We start from the raw sequence: 13,233 nt of genomic DNA on the forward strand, positions 1-13,233 counted from the left end.
CAGGGTCCAGCCAGCCAGTATTCTGCTCAAGGGTCTGCTCAGAAATACAAGTTCACCAAAAGAAACCCAGGATTAAGGAAAAGAGCCCCGTGGGAGCCCCTGTCCAGTTATCCTTCTGTTCTCACATCCCTATTTTTACATATTTAACAACCCTATTCATCGTTTTCAAATAGGTTTTAAGGGTAGGAGTTTAGGGAAGGGAGAAAGACACGAGTTTAAGATTAAGTTATGCATGTTTAAAGAGAACCAAAAAATACCTGGTATCCACACACAGCATCCCGACTTCTCTCTTCCTAGAGGACTGTTTCCTTCCAACTGCAACACCTCAATAGAAAAATCTCAGCCAACTACATGTGCTCCTCTTGTGATGCAGAAGACACGGAGATTCAATCATCCAGAAATGGGAGAAGCTGACTAAATGAGAAAGCCAAAATTAGTGAAGAAAACCTGGTACATTCTGACGGGCTTCCCCCCAAGCCTTCGGAGCATGCAGGAGGCAGCAGGGAGGGATGTGCTCAGGTGAAGGCAGCAGCTACCTCCGGGTGCAGTTCATGGCACAACAGGGTTTTGTAGAGCCTGCAGAAACGGCTGGCTCGGGTTTGAGGTCATTAGAGGTAAAATATTGCTACCCAGCCAAAGAGCTCTGGCGTCCGTGCGCTTCACACACAGGCAAACCGATTATTTTGAAGCCAAGGACAGTTTTAGTGCTATTGTTCTTAGGGGGTATCACTGTCTGTGGTTCCAGGGGAAGCAATGTGACATCCCTGGGATATTATTTGCAGGGGTGTGTGTACACCAGCTCCTCTGCACAGATCACTCTTGTTTTGGATGCCTGCGGTTCCACCTCTATCGCTGCTGTAAATCTCCGTAGTGATTTAAAGCCCAGCACAGAGCGAGACTCCCAGCCAGAGGCACAGTTAAAGCACTTCCACAATAAGATTCGCCTCTCCCAAAATTTACAAGGTACAAAAACATTCAGTGCAGATAGAGGAAGCAGATTTGGGATTTAGATGCTGGAAACTACGGGAATGTCTGAAAGGAATACTGGGGCAGCCTCCTAAACGGAAACCAAGCAATGAAAGCCAAACACAGAAAATTCTGCCGTGTAGGTGATTCCTTTGAAATCCATTAAATAGGAGCTGGGATAGTCCCAGCTGCTATCCCAGCTCCCAGAAAATTGGCATTGAAACATTCCTCCCTGGAACCAGAAATTATTCACAATCATTTACAGGAACAGGTCCCAGGCATGGTCACGTACAACACCCAAGGCAAGAAGTCCTCATGTGTAAAATGCTGTTCCTTATGCCTTTGGGGCAAAACCGAGAAACTAAAGGGGCAGAAGAGCAGCAAACCTCTAAATGATTTCTCTCTGGGCACTCACCTTCTCCTCCCACCCTCTCAGAGGCTTCCATGGAACTGAGTAACCAAATTACTCATCCACATGCAGTCTGTAGCCGTGGATCGCTTCCTTGGGGGCTGAAACAGCTTTGATTGCAGTGAGCAAATAAATATCTCAAATTTTGAACATCTCTAATTGGATCCCAAGGAGGGCTGTAAACTGTCTGGGTAAAAACTGCACTTCTCCCAGTTTCCCCACACTGGGGGGCCCCGTTAGAGCGGATAGATAGGTGCTACCAGGAAACAAGATGCGTGTTATGTACGGTGGAGAAAAAAGAGCAGGAAATGTTTAATAAGTTATCCAGTGAACAAAAAAAATCCTGAATAATAAATCTTTCCAAAACAAAAATGGAAACGGGCAATTGGATATTCTAGGAGGGGAGAAAGAAGGATAATTCATCATATAAATAATTCATTGCAAGTTTTAGCAGCCGGCGCTGCCGTGCATTTGGTATGGAAGACAGATGACACTGGGAGTGCTCGCGTGTGTGCTTAATTTTGTGGATACACAATTTTTTTGCCCAATTATATGGTTCTCATTGTGGTGCAGGTCTGAAGATCTGTTATCACTAGCCCATGGATTAGCATTTGTTACTAGGGAGAGGGTATTGCTATTTTTTAACATCATCAACTGAGGTGCTAAACCAGCCTTACCGATCGATGCTGCCTGATAAGCCAGGCTGTGATGGGTTTTAGTTATGCAGCATCACACAGAGCTCACTCTCCCAGAAGAGGGATGGGCGGGACAGCAGGGGCCTCCAGGGGCATCTTGGAAGCCTCAGGCTTGGGAGCTGCCACTGCCTTCCCCAGAGGAGCCACACACGAGTGCCCAGGTGGAACCCGAGCAGCGGCAGCGCCCAGGAAGGGCTAAAACCGAATGCTGCGAGCATAGAGATCGTGCTCCTACTTCCAGCAGGAATACTGATGTTGCCTACAGGTTTCATCTGAGGAAGAGGGGGTTTGCTGCCCTTTAGGGAGCAGGTGGGTGCTGCTTGAAGCTGTGATGGCCTTGTGGGGCCGGAGCCAACACCATCCCTCGTGTGCTGCTGCTCCATGAGCACAGCCAGGCAGGGAACACCGTGCCCAGCACTCATGGCTCCCTCCCTGCTAACCCCAGCCCCGGTTTCTTTTCCTAATAAGAGGCATTTTCCTCCCCCTCTCCTGAGGGAAATCAAAAGCACGTGCCGTGGCTGGAGCGCCACTGGCGACTGAAGCCAGCGTTTGTCCTGCGTCCCCTGGAAGTGCTGGGGGAGCAGGATAAAGCGAGGCACCCCAACAGCACAGCCCTGTTAAGACAACACCACAACACCTCCAGGCTTCACCCAGAGGCACTGCTAGCTGATGCATTGCCACTGACCCCAAGAAATTACACATTTGGGCTGCCCTCAACTCATTACTTGCCCATTTTATCCAATTATGTTTTATTTATTAAGCTACTCTGCAAACTCTCCTGGCGTTGACTGTTTTACACCTTCAGTGCATTTTTTTTAATCCTACCGTTTTATGAACTGATTAACAAGACTTAATGCTCCAACAGCACAAAAATACAATACAAATCTTTAATATGGTCCAGTTGAATCAAGAATCCAGCACTGGCTTTTCCATATCACTATTGGAAAACATCTGCTGTTAGGCACCACTGCAGCACTTGCTTTATTTTGCCAAATCCGATATAATATTATAAAACCAGTTTAAAGATGAACAACTTCATTCTAAAATCCCAAATATGAATGTGAAAAATAATGACAAGCAGAGCTTTCATGCTCCAAGCATTATTTCTTAATCATAACTTCATTCTACTGAGAAAGAAAAACGGTGCTACTTTGCATAATTGAAATAATCTAATCTGCTTTCCAGATAAAATTGTTAACAAACCATTGATTTAATCTCAAGTGCCCAACAGACCCTGTAAACTCTGATGCCAAATATCTATTCTTTTAATTAAAACAAATGAACTTAATAAAGATGACTGGTATGGTAATTAGACATATTATGAAGTATAGGCTACTTTGATCTAGAACACGCACCCTTTAATTCTTGTGTGAAGGTGTTCCCACAGACACAGCCCAGACCCGAGTTCTTGTTATATTCCTGTCTTCAAAGAATAATTGTTTCAGACATGTCACAGCAAAGTGTTGATTTAAGTCACTGTTTTCCCACCACAATTTACACACACACACACAATGGAGCAACAAGAATCAGCTGTTCAAAAATGGCACTTGAAACTAAATGCTAATTTTTTATTATTTTTTTTTTTACATTTAATGCTTCACGTGCCCTTACCTTCAGCTCTGCACACATGTGGGCAAATAAGATGCTCTGCTGCTCATAAATCCTCAGTGCAAGAGCAGTAATTGCAATTTTTAGGGCAAATTTGAGGACTCTGTAAGTGGTTGCCTGTGAAATGCAAAAAACTGGAATGGGTTTGAAGAACTGATTTTGGGTTTATGTGATGGCAACTGATCGAGAAGGATTTACCTTTACTCAGGACAGACAAGGGAAGTCTGCAATGTCCTAATTCCTTCCAGGCTGCTGAGAAATCCACAGCATCAACTTCCTCTACTTCTCCTTCCTCTCTCAAAGTGAGGGCCAGCCTTCGACATCCTCAGGTCCCATTTCAAGACCGAGACTTCTTCCCTCCTGGTTAACCAGTGGCACACAGGATTCCCAGGAAATCGGAATATGCGATTTACTGAATATACAGCAAACACCGAGAAAGAGAAAAGGGAAATTATCACTCATTGACCAGTGATACCATTACTGGCAGAACCTGAAACACAACAGAGCTAAGATTTGATTCTCTGTCATTACTGTCAAGGAGCAAACCTTTCTCCTCTGAGGAGCCCCAGGTTCCAACTTTGTCCATTTTCAAGGTCTGCACTACAGGCTGTAACAACACAAAGAGAGGTTAAATTAAGCATGGTGCCACATCTGGCTACTGCAGAACTACAGCCAGCACTCAGAGCACACATCCAGCTCTGCTAAAGCACATATGCTCTTTTTTTCCTACCCAAGTGCATCCAGCAGCACTCAGCAATTAGCAGGGATGTTTGGTGTGCTGGCATTCACATGCACACAGCACAGGAGAGCTCCAGGCAGTGGCAGAGTGCTATGGCCAGCTACAGAATGGTTCTTCTAAAGGCATTACTGAAGGCAAGCTCATCCTATAAGATTTAGAATAAAAGCTCATCTGACTGGTTTTTGTCTCACAAAGTGAGAAATCCCATGGCATGAGGCAGGAGGGCCTGCTTCATGCTGGCTGAAATTAAAGGCTGTTCAGTATGAACACAGCTTTTGGCCGGTCAGTGGAGCTTAAAATAAATCTGATAGCGAGTCCAACTCAGCCTCACCTCACCCCCAGGATGTCCCCAGTGCCAGCAGGATGGGTGGCAGGGAACAGAGGTGTGCTGCAAGGGCTCACCTGTCTCATCAGGAGGTGAAATCAGTGGCATCCAGTTGCTGTGTTTTCCATGCAGAACGTGACTTGTGGCTGCGTCGGGCTGTGAGCGGAGCAGGGGCCGAACCCCAGCGGTGCCTGCACCACCCATGTGGAAGATAAGCACCATGTCCTCATAGGCAGAGTGTTTACACTGCTCCCTGATGTATTGCTGGAGCACTTTGATTGCACGAATAACAAATGGGCTTCTAAAAATGTGTGTTTTAAAAGCTTTTGAAGCTGAGAGGTGACATGCACACCAAAATTAGCGCGGCAATGACGTGTAGCTGGGCCTCTGAATTCATGGATTACACCTTTGCAGACTAAGACATGCTTAATTCTGCTTTCTTTGCCACACTCCAAAGTTTTATTAGCTGTCTTTTAGGTAACTAAGTTTAAGGCTGAATACTTTTTCTTTCCACTCCCCAAATGTTTGGGGTTTTTTTTCCCTTTTAAACTACTAGGAAAGTTTTCCACTGCTTTGATTTTACATGTATTTAATAACTAAGGGGTGTAGTTATTATAATTAAATATGAGAGACACACGAAGGGACAAATATATTTGAGAGAATGAGTGCTAAAACAGTTCTGCAAAATAAGACAGCGACAAGAAAATTTAAACATCAGTGAAAGCTCCAAGCACTTCTAGCTGCAAAAACATTTCCTCTTTCCGCATCTTTAGCACTGAACGTTTCCTGTTACAAGCAAGAGCTTGGGAAGCCAGGCTTGCTCAACTCACCCCTATTACTGAAACAATCCAATAAAAAACAGGTCTATGTCCTATTTTCCCAGCTTCTCGCTAGAGTTTGATCCCTCAAACACGAGCTCCACCTGGTGGGCTTTCCCAAAAAGTCGGAGCATCCATCCAGCCCTCCCCAGGGCCAAACACACGTGCCCCAGCATGGGAATTCCAGCCATAACTTGCTTCAGGGGATTGATTTTGGTCCTCGGGGTCAAACCCAGAGGCACAAACAGTTCCAAGGAGAGCTCAGAGGACCGACCATCCAAGCCCTTTGCCACAGAGCTGGTCTTGCTTTGGAAGTTAAAGCTGCTTCAGTTTCCCGAAGAAAGCGCCCAACACCCTCTGAGACATCTCTGGGGGTCCTGTTCTGCCACAGCTCCCTGTACTGAAGGGAAAAACCTCCCACTGCCAAAAACATGTCTGCAGATGTTACAGTCACCCCGTGGCATCTCAGATGGCACTGGGTGACTGCTTTTAGATGGCGAAGTGAGCCAGGTGTGGCACATGGGGCAGCAGCAGCAATCCCTCAGCAGCCGCTCCAGCCACTGTGCAGAGCTTCATCAATGGCAGACAGCACAGCTCAGGAAGGACAAAGCTCCCAAGTTTGCACTCCAGGATGTTATCACAGTTTTAAATCCTCTCTCCTGTTATAAAACACGGTGTCCTGTGAAAGACATTTTGCTGTGTCTAAGTAGGACATCTCTTTTAGAAATCTATAATTGCTTCCCGTCTCAAGTGAAGAGATGATAAAGCCCAATGCAGCAGATTACAAGTTAATTGTAATAAATTGCATTGGCCAGGAAAGCAAAATTTAAGAACACACAAGATTGAAAAGATAAAGAACACAATTATGCAAAGCTTCAAGCCCAACATCTTATGTAACTGCGGGAGTTTGTCTCTGCCTCAAGAACACGGCGTGTGGGAACGCACGTAACCGGTTTGCCTTCGGAAGCGCTCGCTCCTGGTCAGAGCCTCCCCAAACTGGGCAGGGGAGCAGGATTCATATGGATACAACTTCAGACGTGTGTGTGGAGGCAACAAGCCCCACTGGTGGGTCTGTTTTTTCATAGCATTCATATGTTGTGAGGAGCAAAAGGCACAACAGAGACGCTTCTATTGATTCGCCATTCCCCGGTAGCTGAGCACATCCGAGCTATTCAAAGGAAGTTGTTTCCCACTCTGGAGAAACTGCTTGTTAGAAGGTGGGTAATTAACAGAGAAAAATGCCAGAAGAAGCTGAGTGTCTGTGTGGTCCCCAGGAAAGCCCATGGGACAGCTTGGCTTAAGACATCAAGAGATCTATACAGAAGAGCTGGCTACCAAAGGGCCAAGGAGGAACTGATGGGATATATTTAATTAATCTTTCCTGTCACTTTTATAACTTCAGCTGGAGGAGCGCAGGGAATCCACTGAATGAGAGAGTGTGGAAAGAGCACCCCTGAACTAAGGCTGGAAATGCTCTTGGGGTGTTCTTATTCCAAGTGGAATTGTTTGCTTAAAGATAATTATTTTTCTCAGCCCCAGCTTTAAGTTTTTTCATACAAGCCGATGAAATATTTCCCCTAGCCCCAGTTTCTTCTCCCACTTCTCCACACAGAACTGGCATTTATTGTCTGTAAACACCCCAAAAATCTGTTACATCTACCCTAAGGACAAGTCCCAGAGAATAAGGCCGTGCGATATCCCCAGTGTTGCTGAGAAAATGGGTGTTACAGGGCTCCTTTCTAAGATTTGCTAGGGTTGGCTCAACAAGTAGAAAAGGAAAGGAGAGCATTTTAAAACCAGGCAAAAGCCAAATAGGAAACACACAGCTTAGAAGCCACTAATTTCCCCCACCACCATCACAACCTTTGAAAGCAAGGGAAGATGCAGTACATTTGTTTGCAAGTGGCATTTTACTCCTGCTAAAGAAGAAAGATGGAGCACTAAGGAGAGACATGGCTTTAGCACCAGGTGCTTCCTAAATACATCCCACTTTTCCAGAGAAGGAAGAGTGGTTCCTTTGTTTAGCCATCAAGATGATGATGATGATGACCATCTCCACAAAAACCCCGTTGCCAAATCAAGGAAGACCAGCATCACAGCACTTCAGCTTGGCATCAGCAATGACATTTCAATGTATCGACAAGATCAGCTGCCAGCCCATCAGCTCATTTATCATGCACTAATTCATAATGTTCTCCTGCTTTATTGACAGCTTTGCAGATTTCCTCTGGATTGGCCTGGATCTGGATTACAAATGTCCCACAATTTACGTGCTCGTTCCCCCGGTGAAGATCCTTCCCTGTGCAAAGTCACACACGTGGTTGTTGGAAGAACTTTAAGATCTCCAAAGACAAAGTTCCCACTGATTAAAATGGTTGGATTCCATCTTCTGAACACACAGATTTTTACTTAAACACACACACAAACATGTACATGGTATCACTGACACTTTGTCAGTGCGTAACACACATCCCACGTTTATGTGTTGTGTGTTATGGCCTGCCTCTCCCCCTCAGAAAAACCTTGCCAGCCTGCACCCTGCAGAGGCAGGGATGAGGATCAAACAGGCAGTGTGGCCCTGCCCCACTGAAGTTGCATCTCCTGGGGACAGGTCCCACCTGGCTGAGGTCCTGTTTGCATTTTCTGATGTCTACGAAGCCCTGAGATTTCCTTGAGCTAAAAGGTTCCTCTGTCTTCCACCTGCCCACCTCGAGGAAGCCAACATCCTTGGAACCTGCTGTATTTGTAGCAAACTGGACATTTCACAGATGATGCAAAGTCACTGGGAAGGCCTGCCAGACATGTGGCCTGCACAGAGCCAGCACAGCTCCTAAACACTGCTCTGTAGGAAACCAGACAAAAATCGTGGACCTGCTCTGCCTGGGTCCCTTCCCCAGAGCTCCTAAAAATATTCTGTTCCCTGTAATGAAGAGTTTGTGCCTCAAGGAAGAGTTTCCTTCCTTGCAGAAGGAAATCAGCTCTGTGAGCTGGGGAAATGGCCCAGGGAGTCTTTGGGGAAGTCAGTTTTTATACTGTACTTTGTCTCTACAAAAGAGAAGTGTTTAAATTGGGAAGTGCTTAAATAAGGAATGATTTTTCAGGCTGTACTAAAATCACATCATTTTGTACAAATCCTTACTCTCAGCTGTGAGCACAGCTCTGCTGGAGAGACACTGACCTTCTCCATCCTGGTGAAACCCCACACGCCGCTGGGTGGTGGAGGCTGAGGAGAGCAGAGGTGTCCATGCCCATTCCCATTCCAGAGATGCACCACGAGCCTTTCCGCAGCCCACAGGCAGGGAGGAGATGGTGGTTCAGCTCCAGAGGCCCCTCATCACCAAAGGAAAAACAGAAGCAGAGCAACAGCATGGTTTTGTGAGCAGGACAAACTGCTTTGGAGCCCAATTAAACTCTTCCAGTAAACTGGGAGTAGTCTTATAAAAGAGTAAATAAAACCTGATGGAAACACGATGTCTCCCTCAGCAGAGGATAAACATAAAGCCTGCACTGAGAAAACAAGCCGGGTGGCAGGGAGTGGGCTCTGCCAGCCCTGAGTGCAGCACATCCAACAACTACCACAGGCAAAGCTGCTCAGCCTGGGAAGACTTTAAAAATCAGACCCTGGTGAAGTTTGAACTCCAGGCTGAAGAGAAACCTTCATTTTCTACCACACTCTTCCCTGGGGACACTGACTCTTGTTATGTGGCCAGGTTAAAAGTTTTAGCAGCCTTGCTAAACCTCTTGGAGAATTCTCTCCTAGAGGGAAGAGCGTGTGTAGGGATTTATTTAGCTCTTACACTCAAACCTTCAAAAGTGAACACTTGTTTTCTATGTATATAATAGAAATAGAAATATGCAAGTACACACAGGAGCACAGACTGTGCACAAACATCATCACCTGCACATACAGGCCCTAGACCACCTGGAAGAGCCCGAGTTTTCCACATACATTTTTCCTACAGAGCAAGGAAAAGCCATGCAGTTTAGCAAAGCCAGACTCAGTCTGGGCTCTGCAGAGCCCTCCCTCTGGGGACCTCAGAGGCAGAATGTCTGCACAGTTTCAGGGGCTAATATGTCAAAGGTTTAAGTAGCCTGAAGAATTTAATGGGGATTTAGATGCCTGCAACTGAAATGTAGCATTTCTGAGAACAGTTGACTGAGATGAATGGCATCTGCTCAGGAGTCATGAAACATCCTGCCAGTGTCACACCCTCCCAGCACACAAAATTGAGGTGCAATGCCTGCATCATTTTCTTCTCAGAAGAAGAAAGGCTGACAGTTGTCATTAGCTCAATCTGTTGCAAACCAAAATGAAACACTGCTCATAAACAGTAGCGGTGTTTCCATACAGCAACTAAACAAATTTGGGAAGAACAGGCTGAATGAATATGAACAAAGAAGGAACTCTTAAGGGATATCCCTTCCTTATTAATATCCTCCCCCTCCCTGGTACTACTCAGGGTATTTGTTTGCATTTCCCACATCTCTTATCTGTGCTTTCAGACTCAGAAAGCCACACAGCATGCCGTAGCTTGAATGTTTGCATTCATCAAAGTGAAAATTCCTATTAATAAGAATTCAATTATTTGGAAAAAAGTTTCTGGAAGTACAGCACCACCTTTCTAAGTTCTTTTCCAAAGAGCTGGACTGCAAAGAAATGAGCATGAAAAGCAGAACCTGTCACAAGAATCTGTGGAACAGCAGGAAGTTATGGCCAGCTTGTGACAGTAGCACTAAGACTCCACATGGGAATACTATTAAATTAACAGCACATTGAGATTAATTGCCTTTATTTTTTTTTCTGGGGATTTTAATTTATTTTTTTTTCAGTTGCCCAACAGGTATCTTGTAATGCAGTGGGTTTGATTTGGTGGGGAGGTTTTCTGGTTTTGCCGCTCTTTATGAGCTGTCTTTCCAAGCCCTGTGTTATTAATTTATCACCCAGGAATAGAAAAGCAGCTCCAGTGCTCTGACCCAACTACACCCAAATCCTCAGGGAAGTCAGATGTCTCTTCAGAAGTCATGGACAGTGAGATAACAACATCACACACACACTTTGAATTTTAATTATCACTATTAAGGATTAGGAACAATCCCTGTGGGCAACCAGTTTTGCTGGCATTACTAAGCCAGACTCAAGCCTGCTTTCAGTTAACTGCAATGCAGTATTCATGCCTCAAACCTGATTTTAGCGAGTTGCCTTCCCTGCTGGAGCAAGTACATCACTGGAGGCTCCAAGTCTCCTCTTTGGCATCCCCACCCTCACTTAATTCTTGACCACAGGGGAATTTTAACAGAGAATAAACTAATCTCTCTCTTGCTACTGCCAACATAAGACAGTACTGTTATTCCAGTTCAGAAGAGATCAGCTTTTCTCCTGTTAAGTTTTTCTTTCCTAAAAGAAAGCTGGAAATATGGGGAGACTGACTGCCCCTCCAAAGCTGCTTTAATGTCTGAACAGGTCACTTACACAGAAAGAATTTTCTTTCAAATATCCTGGTGTCGATGATCGTGTTTTTCTGGTATCATCACTAATCCCCTCCATTCCATAACTAGGATTGTTTCTCCTGACATTATTTCTACAGATTCCATGCTGGGGCATGACTATAAAGGACAGGCTGCAAATCTGGCACTGAGGAGAGAGAAGGAAGAAGAATAAGAATTACAAAAAGACCAGCTCTCATTTTAACCTTCAGAAAAGTGCAGTTTTTCCTAATTTTTAGCATAGGGAAATAATCTGGCTGGTGCTTTGTACCTTACCTTAAGTGAGAGTTTTAAGTGACTGCTATATTTAATCAAACAGAGCTGGTTTGGTGAATAACTTGCAAAGAGTCTCTGCATGTGCCAGCCCTGCCGGGTAACGCCGTTGTCTTAAATGGATTAACGTGGGATTAACACGACCAACATCTGACACACAGGATGCCTGAACACAGGAAGGCACAACACAAAAACTTCCTCCAAGAAAATGAAAACATCTCCCTCTCTTCTCCCAGCTAAACCAAGCAACTAAATGAAAGGAACCACCCAGATGACAGAAAGGCCAACAAAGGGGCTTTACCATTCACCAGAGCTGTCACTTCTCTCTCTATCAGGTCATGTGCTACAAACATGAGCAGCACACATCCTGCTCCACCAGACTTCCCTTCTCCAAATCCTTTCCCTTGGCCAAGGGAAGTGCCTCAGACCCCTACCTTGGCCTGATATCTCCCATTAGACCAAAGCTGCAATCTGCAGTCTCACTGTTGTGAGCTCTCAACTCCTGCACTGACCTACTATGAGGAACCCACCAGGTCCCCCTTCCCTGGCTGCCCCAGCCCTGCTCCCAGCACTGCCAGCCCATGGCCAGCGTGGGCCTTTGGCTCTCACAAAAACAACCCTTGGACAGGAAGCACCTGGGTGCTGCCCTTTTATAGGGCAGGTGGGGTGGAAGCAGGGCTATTGCAGCTCTAAGTGAAAACACAGCATTAACCAGCATCCTGGCTCCTGGGGGGAAAGTGTTTTATTAATCAGAAAAATGCTTTCCACCCCGTGGTGTCTTGCAGACCTTTAAACTTGCATCTGCACAAATCAGAGAAATTCTTCTGTCATTCTCACAATAGTTTAAAATACAGATACCATTATTAGACTTCAGGATTACGGGTTTTTTAAATAAAAGAGAGAAATTTAACCTGATTAGAATTACCCTCTCAGGTCAGCACAGGGTGCTATGGGTGAGGTAGAATTTCCAGGGTATATTCCCTATCCATTATAGTGGGAAGTTGAGATTGCTTGACCAAAAGGCATGGTCACACACTACCTGCTTTTTCTCATTCTATTGCAGACTGCTGAAAGAGAGGGATGAAGATCAGGAATGTTGGGCACCCCATAATCCTGATTACCCAGAAACTGCTGACTCTGGTGGGAGGCTGGGAGGATGATGTGAAGGTAATGAAGTGCAAGTCTTTGGGTGTGAGGACCCAGAGCCAAAGGGTACAGATCATTATTTCACCCACAGCATTCACCATGCATTTCTAGATCTACTGTTTATACAATTCGTTTCATCTGAGAACAAAATATTTTCATGGATGATGTGTTCTTGCTATAATTCATGAGACTATGTATAAAAACAAAACATTTTTCTCCACAGGAAAAAAAAATCCCCAAAGACCCCAAGTTTTTTTAAGGGAGAACTGGGAGTGTTGATATCCAGTTTTGGCACAGCTCAAGGAAGAAAAAAATCCCTGTTAAGAACACTATGGTTGATTTTAACTAAAATAACTTACCCCCTCAGAGTTGCCTGGGTCACTGCAGAAAGCGTTTCCTTTGGGGGTGTTTGAGCCTGACAATGCTAATTCAGACAGATGACAGCACCTGCATTGGGGGAAAATACATCATTCCGAGAAAATCAAGCGGAAAAGCAACTTCCAGGCATTTTATGTGCGTTTTAAAAGATACAAACTCTCCATCACACAACACCAGGAATTTTGGCGTGATTAAGATTCGTGCGAGCCAAAGTTGACAGTCTTGTGCCCAAGCCTGACAAACATTAAAAGCCTGTGACTATAAAGATAGCCCTGCAAACACCATTTTCTCCCTGTGAATAGCTCGCCTTCAATCGTCCTTTTGGGCCGGCTAATGCTGTCAGATAATGAGTAAAGCACCACGAATGGCCGGAGCAAAACCTTGGAGGATGC

This window comes from Poecile atricapillus, chromosome 4, assembly GCF_030490865.1.
Source record: "Poecile atricapillus isolate bPoeAtr1 chromosome 4, bPoeAtr1.hap1, whole genome shotgun sequence".
NCBI lineage: Eukaryota > Metazoa > Chordata > Aves > Passeriformes > Paridae > Poecile > Poecile atricapillus.